This window comes from Cebus imitator, unplaced genomic scaffold (genome assembly GCF_001604975.1).
Source record: "Cebus imitator isolate Cc_AM_T3 unplaced genomic scaffold, Cebus_imitator-1.0 Scaffold538, whole genome shotgun sequence".
Taxonomy (NCBI): Eukaryota; Metazoa; Chordata; class Mammalia; order Primates; family Cebidae; genus Cebus; species Cebus imitator.
The window spans coordinates 470,510-482,900 of NW_016107853.1; the positions used below are offsets into that span (position 1 = coordinate 470,510).

The following is a 12,391-nucleotide window of genomic DNA, read 5'->3' on the forward strand; positions in this document are numbered from 1 at the left end:
CCCTTTACCATTTGGTACGTTTTTGGAGTGGCTGGTACTGGTTGTTCCTTTCTACATTTAGTGCTTCTTTCAGTAGCTCTTGTAAGGCAAGTCTGGTGGTGACAAAATTTCTCAGCAATTGCTTGCTCGTAAAGGATTTTATTTCTCCTTCGCTTATGAAGCTTGGTTTGGCTGGATATGAAATTCTAGGTTGAAAGTTCTTTTCTTTAAGGATGTTGAATATTGGCCCCCATTCTCTTCTGATTGTATGGTTTCTGCCAAGAGATCCACTGTGAGTTGATGGCCTTCCCTTTGTGGTTAACCCGACCTTTCTCTCTGGCTGCCCTTAGCATTTTCTCCTTCATTTCAACCCTGGCAAATTTGATGATTATGTGCCTTGGGGTTGCTCTTCTTGAAGAATATCTTTGTGGTGTTCTCTGTATTTCCTGGAATTGAATATTGGCCTGCCTTGCTAGGTTGGGAAAGTTCTCCTGGATAATATCCTGAAGAGTATTTTCCAGCTTGGATTCATTCTCACCATCATATTCAGGTACACCTATCAAACCTAGATTAGGTCTTTTCACATAATCCCATATTTCTTCGAGGCTTTGTTCATTTATTTTCACTCTTTTTTCTCTAATATTGCCGTCTCATTTTATTTCATTGAGTTGATCTTCAATCTCTGATATCCTTTCTTCTGCTTGGTCGATTTGGCTATTGAAACTTGTGCATGCTTCGTGAAGTTCTCATGTTGTGTTTTTCAGCTCCATCAATTCATTTATATTCTTCTCTAAGCTGTTTATTCTGGTTAGCATTTCATCAAACCTTTTTTCAAGGTTCTTAGTTTCTTTGCATTAGGTTAGAACATGTTCTTTCAGCTCATAGAAGTTTGTTATTACTCACTTTCTGAAGCCTGTTTCTGTCAATTCATCAGATTCATTCTCCATCCAGCCTTGTTCCCTTGCTGGTGAGGAGTTGTGATCCCTTGGAGAAGGAGAGGCATTCTGGTTTTGGGTGTTTTCATCCTTTTTGTGCTGTTTTCTTGCCATCTTTGTGGATTTATCTACCTGTGATTTTTGTAGTTTGTGACCTTCGGATGGGGTCTCTGAGTGGACATCCTTTTTGTTGATGATGAAGTTATTTCTTCCTGTTGTTTAGTTTTCCTTCTAAATGTCAGACTCCTCTGCTGTAGGACTGCTGGAGGTCCACTCCAGACCCTGCTTGCCTGGGGATCACTGCGGCAGCTGCGGAACAGCAAGGGTTGATGCCAGTTTCTTCTTCTGTTATCTTTGTCCCAGAAGGATACCCACCAGACGTCAGCCTGGGCTGTCCTTTATGAGGTGTCTCTTTGGATATAACGGGGTTGGGGAGCTGCTTCAGGAGATAGTCTGTCCCTTAGAGGAACTCAAGTGCTGAGCTGTGAGCTCCATTGTTCCATTCAGAGCTGCTGGGCAGATATATTTAAGTCTGCTGCAGGGGAGCTCATAACTGCCTTTTATTCCCAGGTGCTCTGTCTTGGGAAGGTGGGGCTCTATTTATAAGTTCCTGAGGCACTGCTGCCTTTTTTCAGAGCTTCCCTGCCCAGCAAGGAGGTAACCTAGTCACAGTCTGCCAGCAGAAGTGTTGCTGAGCTGCAGTGGGCTCTGCCCAGGTGCTGTGTGAACTTCCTTGCGGTTTTGTTTATAGAGGTATAATTAGAACTGCCTCGGTGATAGCGGTCTGCCTCAGTAATGGCCTACTGTCTCTGTAATGGCAGACTGCCTAGGTAATGGTGGACTGCTTCGGTAATGGGGGACGCCCTTCCCCCAACAGAGGTGGACTGTCCTGAGTCCAGCTGTGCTTGCTGTGAAACTCTCAGTCCAGAGCGTTTCAGATTGCTGGTCTTTGTGGGGGTGGGACCTGCCACTCCAGATCACCTGGCTCCCTGTTTCAGTCCCCTTTTTTTCAGTTGAATTAGTGACTGTATCTCCCAGGTGTTCCAGGCTCCAATTGAAGTGGTAGCCCAGATTTTTGTGCGGAGACCCACAGTGCCGGCTGAAACAGCCATACTGAAGACTCGTGGCACTGGAATCTCCTGGTCTGTGGGCAGTAAAAGCTCATTTGGAAACATGGTGGTCACTCACCCTCTGCATTCTGGCTGGGAACTGCACTCCAGAGCTGTTCCTATTCGGCCATCTTGGATTGTCCTCCAATAATGATAATTCTATCCCAAAGAAAAATTGTTAATACTTAGCCTTTGAAGGTGGTCTCAGAAAATGAGACATTTTAATTTCCAAAATTGGTATTTTTGTACTTGTGTGGCAAGAGGCATGATAGAGTGGTAAATAAAAAGCTTTCAGTGGCCAGACATGGTGGCTCACACCTGTAATCCCAGCACTTTGGGAGGCTGAGGCGGTTGGATCACCTGAGGTCGGAAGTTCAAGACCAGCCTGACGAACATGGAGAAACCCTGTCTCTACTAAAAACACAAAATTAGCTGGGCATGGTGGTGCATGCTTGTAATCCCTGCTACTCGGGAGGCTGAGACAGGAGGATTGGTTGAACCTGGGAGGTGAAGGTTGCAGTGAGCTGAGATCCCGCCACTGCACTCCAGCCTGGGCAATAGAGTGAAACTTCATCTCAAAAACAAAAAAAGACTTTCAGCATAAAAGCATATTACAAATTGATGGGGGAAGAAATGGATATATGAAGTGAAAAAGGAAAGATGAAAATTTCCAACAGTTAAGGAAGAGCTTGTTCATGTGCTTTTTAAAAATGGGTGACAGTATCAAATCGTGGTGTGTATACTTCATTGGATATATTTAAAACAATGATGCAACCATTTTATTTTTAAATGTTACTCTTTGCAATATGCCAGCCCTTGCAACTATTTTTAATCATGGTGAAAATGTTATATGCCCACTTGGAAAATGTGCAAGGGTTACATGGTTTTCCAGAAATTATTTTGGACAGCACCCAAGCACAAAGTTAATTAGTTTTATGTTGGAGGGAAGAGATGTTCCTGGTGACGTCCCTGTGATTCCTGGGTTTGCCATTTGCGCCCTCTGCTGGTGTGCTGAGATTTTGCTTTTTAGACTGTGAAACTAGCCTTTGCTCTCTCCCTTGCTAACTGTGGTCAAAATCCCCCCATCAGGAGGGCCTGACAAGAACGAGGCGGCCTGTGATGGCCTCTGGAGACTGTCCTGCATGTGAATGATCCATCATAGCACGCAGCTCACGGAATCACCGGGTCCCTGTCTTGGAGCCGGGTGACAGTGCAACACACTCTTGGTCCAAGTTCTGAACTCACACAATCTTCTTTTGCTGACTGATCTAATGGTAAGTTTCTTAGCCTTGGAAATATCAAGAATTCTAGAAGAGCTACTGACAAAAAGAGCCATACTATGTAGAATATTGGAAGAGATTTATTCTGAGCCAAATGTGAGGACCACAACTCATGCCACAGCCCCAGGAGGGCCTGAGAACGTGTGCCCAAGGTGGTTGGGTCACAGTGTGATTTTATACATTTTAGGGGAATAGAAGTTGCAGACATCAATCAATACATGTAAGGTGTACATTGGTTCTGTCTGGAAAGGCAGGACAACTCAAAGAGGGGAGTGGGGGGGGGAAGAGTGGAGGAAGGTTGGGGGTTTCCAGGTCATAGGCGATTCAAAGATTTTCTGATTGGTAGTTGGTAGAAAGAGTTAAGTTATTATTTAAAGACCTGGCATCAATAGAAAGGAGTGTCTGGGAAAAAGGGGTTGTGGAGACCAAGGTTTTGTTCATGCAGAGGAAACCTCCAGGAAGTAGGCTTTAGAGCTCTTATCAGACCTGAAAAGGTGCCAGACTCTTAGTTAATCTCTCTTTGATCAGGAAAAAGACCTGGAAAGGGAGGAAGATTCTCTACAGGATGTAAATTTTCCCCACCAGAGATAGCCTTGCAGGGTCATTTCAAAATATGTCAAAAAATATATATCTGGGGCCGGGTGCGGTGGCTCACGCCTGTAATCCCAGCACTTTGGCAGGCCGAGGTGGGTGGATCACTTGAGGTCAGGAGTCCAAGGCCAGCCTGGCCAACACGGTGAAACCCTGTCTCTATTAAAAATATAAAAATTAGCTGGGCATGGTGGCAGGTTCCTGTAATCCCAGCTACTTGGGAGGCTGAGGCAGAAGAATCGCTTGAACTTGGGAGGCAGAGGTTGCAGTGAGTGGAGATTGCACCACTGAATTCCAGCCTGCGTGACAAGAGTGAAACTCCATCTAAAAAAAATATATATATATATATATGTGTGTGTGTGTGTGTGTGTGTATTAGAATAGATAGATTTTCTGGAATAAAATACTTTGATTTCTTTCAGGGCCTGCTCTCTGCCATGTTATGCTATACTAGAATCAGGTTGGAATTTGGTATCTACAAAGACATTGTTTTGTCAGTCTTAAGATCTTTATTATTATTATTATTATTTATTTATTTATTTTTGAAATGGACTTTCACTCTGTCACCCAGGCTCGAGTGCAGTGGCGTGATCTTGGCTCACTGCAACCTCCGCCTCCTGGGTTCAAGTGATTCTCCTGCCTCAGGCTCCCAATTAGCTGTGACTACAGGCATGCGCCACCACATCTGGCTAACTTTGTATTTTTAGTAGAGACGGGGTTTCACCCTGTTGGCCAGGCTGTTTTCAGACTCCTGACCTCAGGGGATCCACATGCCTCGGCCTCCCAAAGTGCTGGGATTACAGGCGTGAACCACCACACCCGGCCAAATCTTTGTTTTAATGTCAATGTTGGTCCCTTGTACCTGAATTCCAAAGGGAGAAGGGTATAATGAGGCATGTGGACTCCTCTTCCCATCATGGCCTGAACTAGATTTTCAGGTTTACTTTGGAATGCAGCTGGCTGAGGGTGTGGTGGGGGTAGGGGATGGGGGGTGGCTGCCAGTCAGTTGGAGAGCTTAGAAATTTTTATTTTATTATTTTATGTCTATTTTATTTTATTTTGAGACAGGGTCTCGCTCTGTCACCCAGGCTGGAGTGTAATAGCGTGATCACGGCTCACTGCAGCCTTCACCTCCTGGGCCAGGCAATACTCCAACGTCAGCCTCCAGAGTAGCTGGGACCACAGGTGCATGCCACCACATCTGGCTAATTTTTTTTTATTATTACCTATAGAGATGAGGTGTTTCTATGTCACCCAGGCTGGTTTCAAACTCCTGGGCTCCAGCGATCTTCCTGCCTTGGCCTCCCAAAGTGTTGGAACTACAGGTATGAGCCACCACGCCTGGTCAGAATTTTATTTTTGGTTTACAGAGTAATGATGATCACAACACCAGCGTCTGTGCTGTTTGCCACGTGCCAGGCACTGTTTGAAGCTCTCTATGTTCACTTATGCAGCGTGAACTCTAATCTACTCACTGAATTCTCTTATTTGCCCTGTAAAGTAGGGACCATTATTATTCCCATTTTACAGATGAAGAAGTTGGGCACTGAGAGGTTAAACTGTCCCAGGCCACACACCCAATCAGGGCAGAGCCAGGTCCTCTCACCCCAGGTTGGAACATTGCCACTATTCTTTACTGTTTGTTGCTTTAAAATAATAAAACACAGGCAATAAGATTTTTTTTTTTTTTTTTTTTTTTTTTTAGACAGAGTTTTTTTTTTTTTTTTTTTTTTTTTTTTTTTTTGAGACAGAGTTTCACTCATGTTACCCAGGCTGGAGTGCAATGGCGCGATCTCGGCTCACCGCAACCTCCGCCTCCTGGGTTCAGGCAATTCTCCTGCCTCAGCCTCCTGAGTAGCTGGGATTACAGGCACACGCCACCATGCCCAGCTAATGTTTTGTATTTTTAGTAGAGACGGGGTTTCACCATGTTGACCAGGATGGTCTCGATCTCTTGACCTCGTGATCCACCCGCCTCGGCCTCCCAAAGTGCTGGGATTACAGGCTTGAGCCACCGCGCCCGGCCAAGATTTTTTTTTTCTGTTATCTTGCCACCCAGAGATCATTACCGCGAATGTTTTGGCGTGTTCCTTTCTAGTCCTGTGTGAGTGGGAGTGTGCGGGTCCCTGGCATTCTGTCTGTTTTATACAAATGAGAACTTCCAGGTCTGTAATCCGCTCCGGATATTTTTTGCCTCTGTTGCCAGCCACTGTCAGTTTTGTGTATCCCCTGAAGCACGAAGTAGGCTGAGATCACTCTGTGTCTTTCTGACATTCAGCTTCTAGAGTTCTCTCTCCCACAGGCAGCTCCAGGGAATGAGGTCCCAAAGATTCTTCACCCAGGCCCGGCCAGGCAGTGTCCCCCTGGGGGCTGAAGTCCCCCCTTGGCTGGCCCACCTCTGAGGTGGAGGTTGGCTGACACTAAGGAGTTTTTCATGCTGAGCATCGAGTTCAGATGGCGCGTGGGAGGAAACAGAAGGTGGGCTGCCCATCTTGGCTTGTGCTGCTTTGTTCTCCAGCTTTGGTGACATGTGTTCAGGCTTTAATCCACTGAAGGAGCAGATTCTGATAGGAATATTCTCGGTTCTGAAGCCCAAGCTCATTCCTCCCCTCTGAAGCCAAGGATGCCAATATGTGGTGTAAACTAAAACTTCTAGGCTCCCCAGGCTGGGTGCGGTGGCTCATGCCTGCAGCACTTTGGGAGGCCGAGGCGGGCAGATCACGAGGTCAGGAGTTCGAGACCAGCCTGACCAACATGGTGAAACTTTCTCTCTACTAAAAATACAAAAATTAGCCAGGTGTGGGGGCGTGTGCCTGTAATCCCAGCTACTTAGGCTGAGGCAGGAGAATCACTTGAACCCAGGAGGTGGAGGTTGCAGTGAGCTGAGATCATGCCACTGCACTCCAGCCTGGGCGACGAAGGGAGACTCCATCTCGAAAAAAAAAAAAAATCCTAGGCTCCCCAACAAACAGAATGGACCCCTCCTCTTGCCAAGGGTATTTCTAAAGTAAACCTAAAATATGAGTACAGGCCATGGTGGGAATGAGTGGTCATGCTTCCTTATACCTCCTCCCTTTGGAATTCAGACACAGCTGACCAGCATCTATGTTAAAACAGAGACCTTGGTGTGAGTGGCTCACGCCTGTAATCCCAGCACTGTGGGAGGCCGAGGCAGGCAGATCATCTGAGGTCAGGAGTTTGAGACCAGCCTGACCAACACAGTGAAACCCCATCTCTACTAAAAATACAAAATTAGTCAGGCATGCTGGTGCACCACACCTGTAATCCCAGCTACATGGAAGACTGAGGCCGGAGAGTCACTTGAACCCAGGAGGTGAAGGTTGCGGTGAGCCAGGATCCTGCAGCCTGGGCAAAAAGAGCAAAACTCCATCTCAAAAGAAAAAAAAAAGAAACAGAGCCCTTAAGACTGACTTTTCGTAGCAGTAAGCCACCAACAGGACAGCAGAGTGATGGTGATCACATTTAATCCTAAATCAAACCATTTTATACCAAAACATAATTCCTTGACATATTAAGGGCCCTGCAAAGTTGTCTCTCGTGGGGAAAATCTACATTCTGTAGAAAATCCTCTTCCCTTTCCAGATCTTTTTCCTGATGCAGGAGATAATTTTTTTTTTTTTTTTTGGAAATAATAATTATGCCTACTTCATTGCATTTGCATGATGATTAAATGAGTTGCTACACCGAAGTTGGAATAATGTCTAGTTCTTTTCTTAAGATTATAATGTTTTTATTTTATTTCAATAGTTTTGGGGAAACAGATGGTTTTTAATTACATGGCTAAGTTCTTTAGTGGTGATTTCTGAGATTTTGGTGCACCTGTTACCCAAGCAGTGTCCAGCTGTACTCAGTGTGTAGTCTGTGATCCAGGAAAGAATTAATTAAGAGATTGGCACCTTTATAAGCCTAATAAGCAACATATACCATCTCTTCTCTCTGAAGCCTGCTACCTGGAGGCCTTGTCTGCATAATAGAAACCTTGGTCTCCACAATCCCCGAATCTTAACGCAAACACTCATCTCTATTGACTCCAGGTCTTTATTTTAATTTTTTTTTTTCTTTTCTGAGACAGAGTTTCACTCTTGTCACCCAGGCTGGAGTGCAATGGTGCAGTCTCAACTCCCTGTAACCTCTGCCTCCTGAGCTCAAGCAAATCTCCTGCCTCAGCCTCCTAAGTAGCTGGAATTACATGCACCCACCACCACGCCTGGCTAATTTTTGCATTTTTAGTAGAGACAGGGTTTCACCATGTTGGCCAGGCTGGTCTCAAACTCCTGACCTCAGGTGATCCACCCGCCTGAGCCTCCCACAGTGCTGGGATTACAGGCATGAGCCATTGCGCCTGGCCTATTTTAATTTTTTGAATAATTTTATTTTTTTAGTAGTCACAAGACACAGCCATGGCTTCTGTTCATAAGTCCCTATTAAATGTTTCTTTCTGAGAAACTGAAATAAAGAGGCTGACAAATCCAGGATTTATGGTAATTGTGAAAACATCAAGATTGTTTTGATCTAAGGCAGGGTTTACTGTGAGTACTTGCTCTTACACAAAGAAAAACAGGTAAAACAGAAATCTAAGAGGCCTTCCCAGAACTGGGGTTAATCAGAAGTGGACATGGAGGATTAGCCTCCAAGATGGAGCTGTTTTGGCCTCCACAGCATTATCTGTTGCTACATAACAAATTACTCTGCCCCTAACATAGCACCTTTTTGCCTATAACCTTGTACTCCTGGCCTCAAGTGATTCCCACCTCAGCCTCCTGAGTAGCTGGGATTACAGGTGCATGCTATCATGCCCAACTCCCAATATGGCATTTTACATCACCAAACATTACCACTTCACACAGTTTCTGAGGGTCAGAAGTTTGGGTGTAGCTTAGCTGATTGGTTCTGGTTTACGGTCTTAGTCCAAATGCTGCCTGGGGCTGAAGTCATCCGAGGGCTTGACTGCAGGCTTGGCTCACGTGGCTCATGACCACAGGCTTCAGTTCCTCATCAGCTGAACTTTCCTATAGGACTTCATAGGTGTCACAGTGTGGCATTGGGCTCTCCCCAGAGCAAGCAGTTCAGAGAGAGAGCAAGCAGGAAGCCACAGTACTTTTTATGACCTAGTCTTCAACTCACATACCATAACTACTGCTTTTTGGTTTGTTTTCTTGGATGTTTTTGTTTTTAAGATGAAGTTTCCCTCTTGTCACCCAGGCTGGAGTGCAATGGGGCAATCTTGGCCCACTGCAACCTCCACCTCCGGGGTTCAAGCAATTCTCCTGCCTCAGGCTCCCCAGTAGCTGGGATTACAGGCACCCACAACCATACCTAGCTAATTTTTGTATTTTTAGTAGAGACAGTGTTTCACCATGTCGTCCAGGCTGGTCTTGAATGCCTGACCTCAAGTGATCTGTTCGCCTTGGTCTCCCAAAGTGCTGGGATTACAGGTGTGAGCCACCATGCCCGGCCCACTTTTTGTTTTGTTTTTGAGACAGGGTCTCACTCTATTGCCCAGGCTGGAGTGCAGTGGTGTGATCATGGCTCACTGCAGCCTCCTGAGCTCCTGGGCTCAAGTGATCCTCCTGCCGCAGCCTCCTGAAGAGGTCGGACCACAGGCATGCACCACCATGTCCAGTTGATTTTTGAATTTTTTACAGTGATGGGGTCTCCCCATGTTGTCCAGGCTGGTCTTGAACTCTTGGGCTCAAGAGATCCTCCCCTTCTGGGCCTCCCAAAGTGCTGCAATTCTAGCATGAGCTACCATGCCTGGTCCTCTATTTTTATAACATGGACTGGCAGTTGCCAATTTGTATATTTAGTCACGCCCCACCACACATTTTGAACAACCACAATATTCCATTTCATTCTTTTTTCAACTCAGTCTAATCTGCTGTTAAATATATCCATTGTGTTTCTAATTTCAAGTATTAAACCTTTCATTGTTAGAATTTTTTTTTAAGTTATTTAAAATATATGGGCCGGGCGTCGTGGCTCACGCTTGTACTCCCAGCACTTTGGGAGGCCAAGGCGGGTGGATCACCTGAGGTTGGGAGTTCAAGACCAGCCTGGGCAACATGGTGAAACCCTGTCTCTACTAAAAATACAAAAAATTAGCCAGGCGTGGTGGCGGGCACCTGTAATCCCAGTTACTTGGGTATATATAGTTTATTGTTCTCTGGTTAACTTTTTGGTTCCCTCTTTTATTTTTTAAAAAGGATTAAACATATCCATTGGGTATTCATTGTCTGATAATCTCCATACTGGAGTCTGTGGATCTGCTTCTGCTGTTTTTGCAAAAACAATAGTCAGCAGAATCAGAGCCACAGATTTTATTTCCTTTAAAATATATTATGAGTAAATTTTGACTGGGACTTTATATGTGGGAAAACTAGAAGTCCTTTTGTGAGGGTGTATTTCTCTCAGAGAGAATTTACCTCAACTTCTACCGGCATCTGTGGGTTTCCTAACCTGGGAAACTATAAATTCTTGGCCTGAGGGTTTTGGACTACGCAGGTGGAGTGAATTCAGACCTGACCATCATGTTTCACAATATTAGATTCTATGAACCCTCCAACCAGATGTAATACATGGTAACAACGGTTAGACAACACAGAAGTGAATATCCAGGTCCTATGGCTGTGGCAGAATTCAGATCTGCTGAGGTGGCAATTCAGGTGTCGGAGAAAGGACCACCAGAGAGACCATTACTGAGACTAGGAGTCCCTGAAAGTGCAGCAGACAAAAAAGAGAAGTTGAAGGCATGCAGGGAGAAGGCAGAGATGCAAAAGACACCAGTCCTTAAGGCGGGGAGCCCACTTCCGGGACGTGAGGGCCCCCTTCCAGGTGAGGGCCCAGGTGAGTCGAGGGCGGGCAGAAGTGGGTGTGGGGGTAGCGGGCGGGGCGCCCTCCCCGCGACGCAGCTGAGTCCCTTCCGGCTCCCTCTGGGTTCGCTTCGAGAGTTGACGCTGCGCCTCCCAGCGGAAACTCTTTCCCTCCAAACGGAACAACGTTTTCCCTCCCAGGTAAAGGAAAAAGGAGCGGCTTTCCGTTACGTTGGAAGGACAACACATCCTGCACGGTGCTTAATTTCTCATTTATGACTTTTATTCCGCTCCTTCCAGTCCTCTACAATTAAGAAAGAAAAAAACCAATCTTGACCCCGACGTGACTTGAACACGCAACCTTCTGATCTGGAGTCAGACGCGCTACCATTGCGCCACGAGGTCACAACGAGCTGGCGACTCCGCGTCGTTAAAGACCTCTCTTCTCCAGCATGGTCCCGGGGCTGGGAGACTCCAGAGGGAAGATGCCCTCTTTCCTGAATTCCAGCATCAACTCAGAGCGCTGGTGAGGGTCGTTTTCCGGGTGTGGGAACGTGGATGCGCTGGGGCATCCCGGCCTGAGCTGGGGCGCCGCAGCGGAGCCGCCACTCGGCGGCCGAACCTCGGGCTCCGCCTCCTCCGCGTCTGGGCGTGAGCCGGCGAGGGGACGCCAGGGTGCGGGGACTGACGCCGGGGGTGGGAGTGAGGGGATGCCCAGGAGGAGGCCGGGGTGGGGGATCCCGGGGCCGGGGGGTTCTAGGAGGGAGCGAGGGGACACGGGGGAGAAGGGGACGCCGGGGCCGACGCGGGGGTGGGGTGACTCCGGGACGCGGCGGGACGCCGGGAGTTAGGGGTGAGGAGAGGTCCAGGGGAAGCCCAGGGGACAGGGGGACCCCCGGGCAGAGGGGACTCAGGGAGGGGGGAACGCGGGGGGAGGAGGGAACGCCGAGGCGGGGGTGGGGAGACCGCGGGCGGTGCTGGGACGGCGGGGCGGGTCCCAGCCCCCTGTGAGGCGGAGACGTTGCCGTCGGGAACCGCAGGACCCCGGGGTGGCAGCCTAGAGCGGACGGGGCGCGGGGCGCGGGGCGGCTCCTTCCTCCTCTCCTCTCGCGGGAGAAGCGCGGGGCCCACGGCCAGGAAGCAGGGTGCCGAACGGACGAAAAATGCCACCGTTCTTTTTCTCTTTGAGACGGGGTCTTGCTCTGTCGCTCGAGCTGGACGCGGCGCGATCTCCGCTCACCGCGACCTCCGCCTCCCGGGTTCAAGCTATTCTCCTGCCTCAGCCTCCCGAGTAGCTGGGATTACAGTCGGCCGCCACCACGCCCGGCTAATTTTTGTATTTTTGTGTTTTTGCGTTTTAATAGAGATGGAGTTTCACCATGTTCAGGCTGGTTTCAAACTCCCGGCCTCAGGTGATCTGTCCTCCTCGGCCTTCCAAAGTGCTGGGATTACAGCTAAACCACCGCGACTGGCTCCAGGCAAAGTTTTAAATGGCTCATTGTCCATTTAAGACTCCTGGCTCTTGTGGGAGTCTTAAGTCCCTGATTTGAACAGTACTTTCTTCCGCCTATTAAATAAGAAAAATAAAACAATAAGTGAGTGAATAATTTTTTTTTTTTTTTTTTTTTTTTTTTTTTTTTTTTTTTTTTTTTTTTTTTTTTTTTTTTT

General features: G+C 47.4%; 1 non-coding gene across 1 annotated transcript; it reads right to left on the bottom strand.

Annotated features, from left to right (window-relative positions):
* Positions 1-11,056: 11,056 nt before the first annotated feature.
* On the bottom strand, positions 11,057-11,128 carry TRNAW-CCA. The gene has a single exon. It is a non-coding gene; the product is annotated as a tRNA-Trp (tRNA).
* Between the last annotated feature and the right edge of the window lie 1,263 nt (positions 11,129-12,391).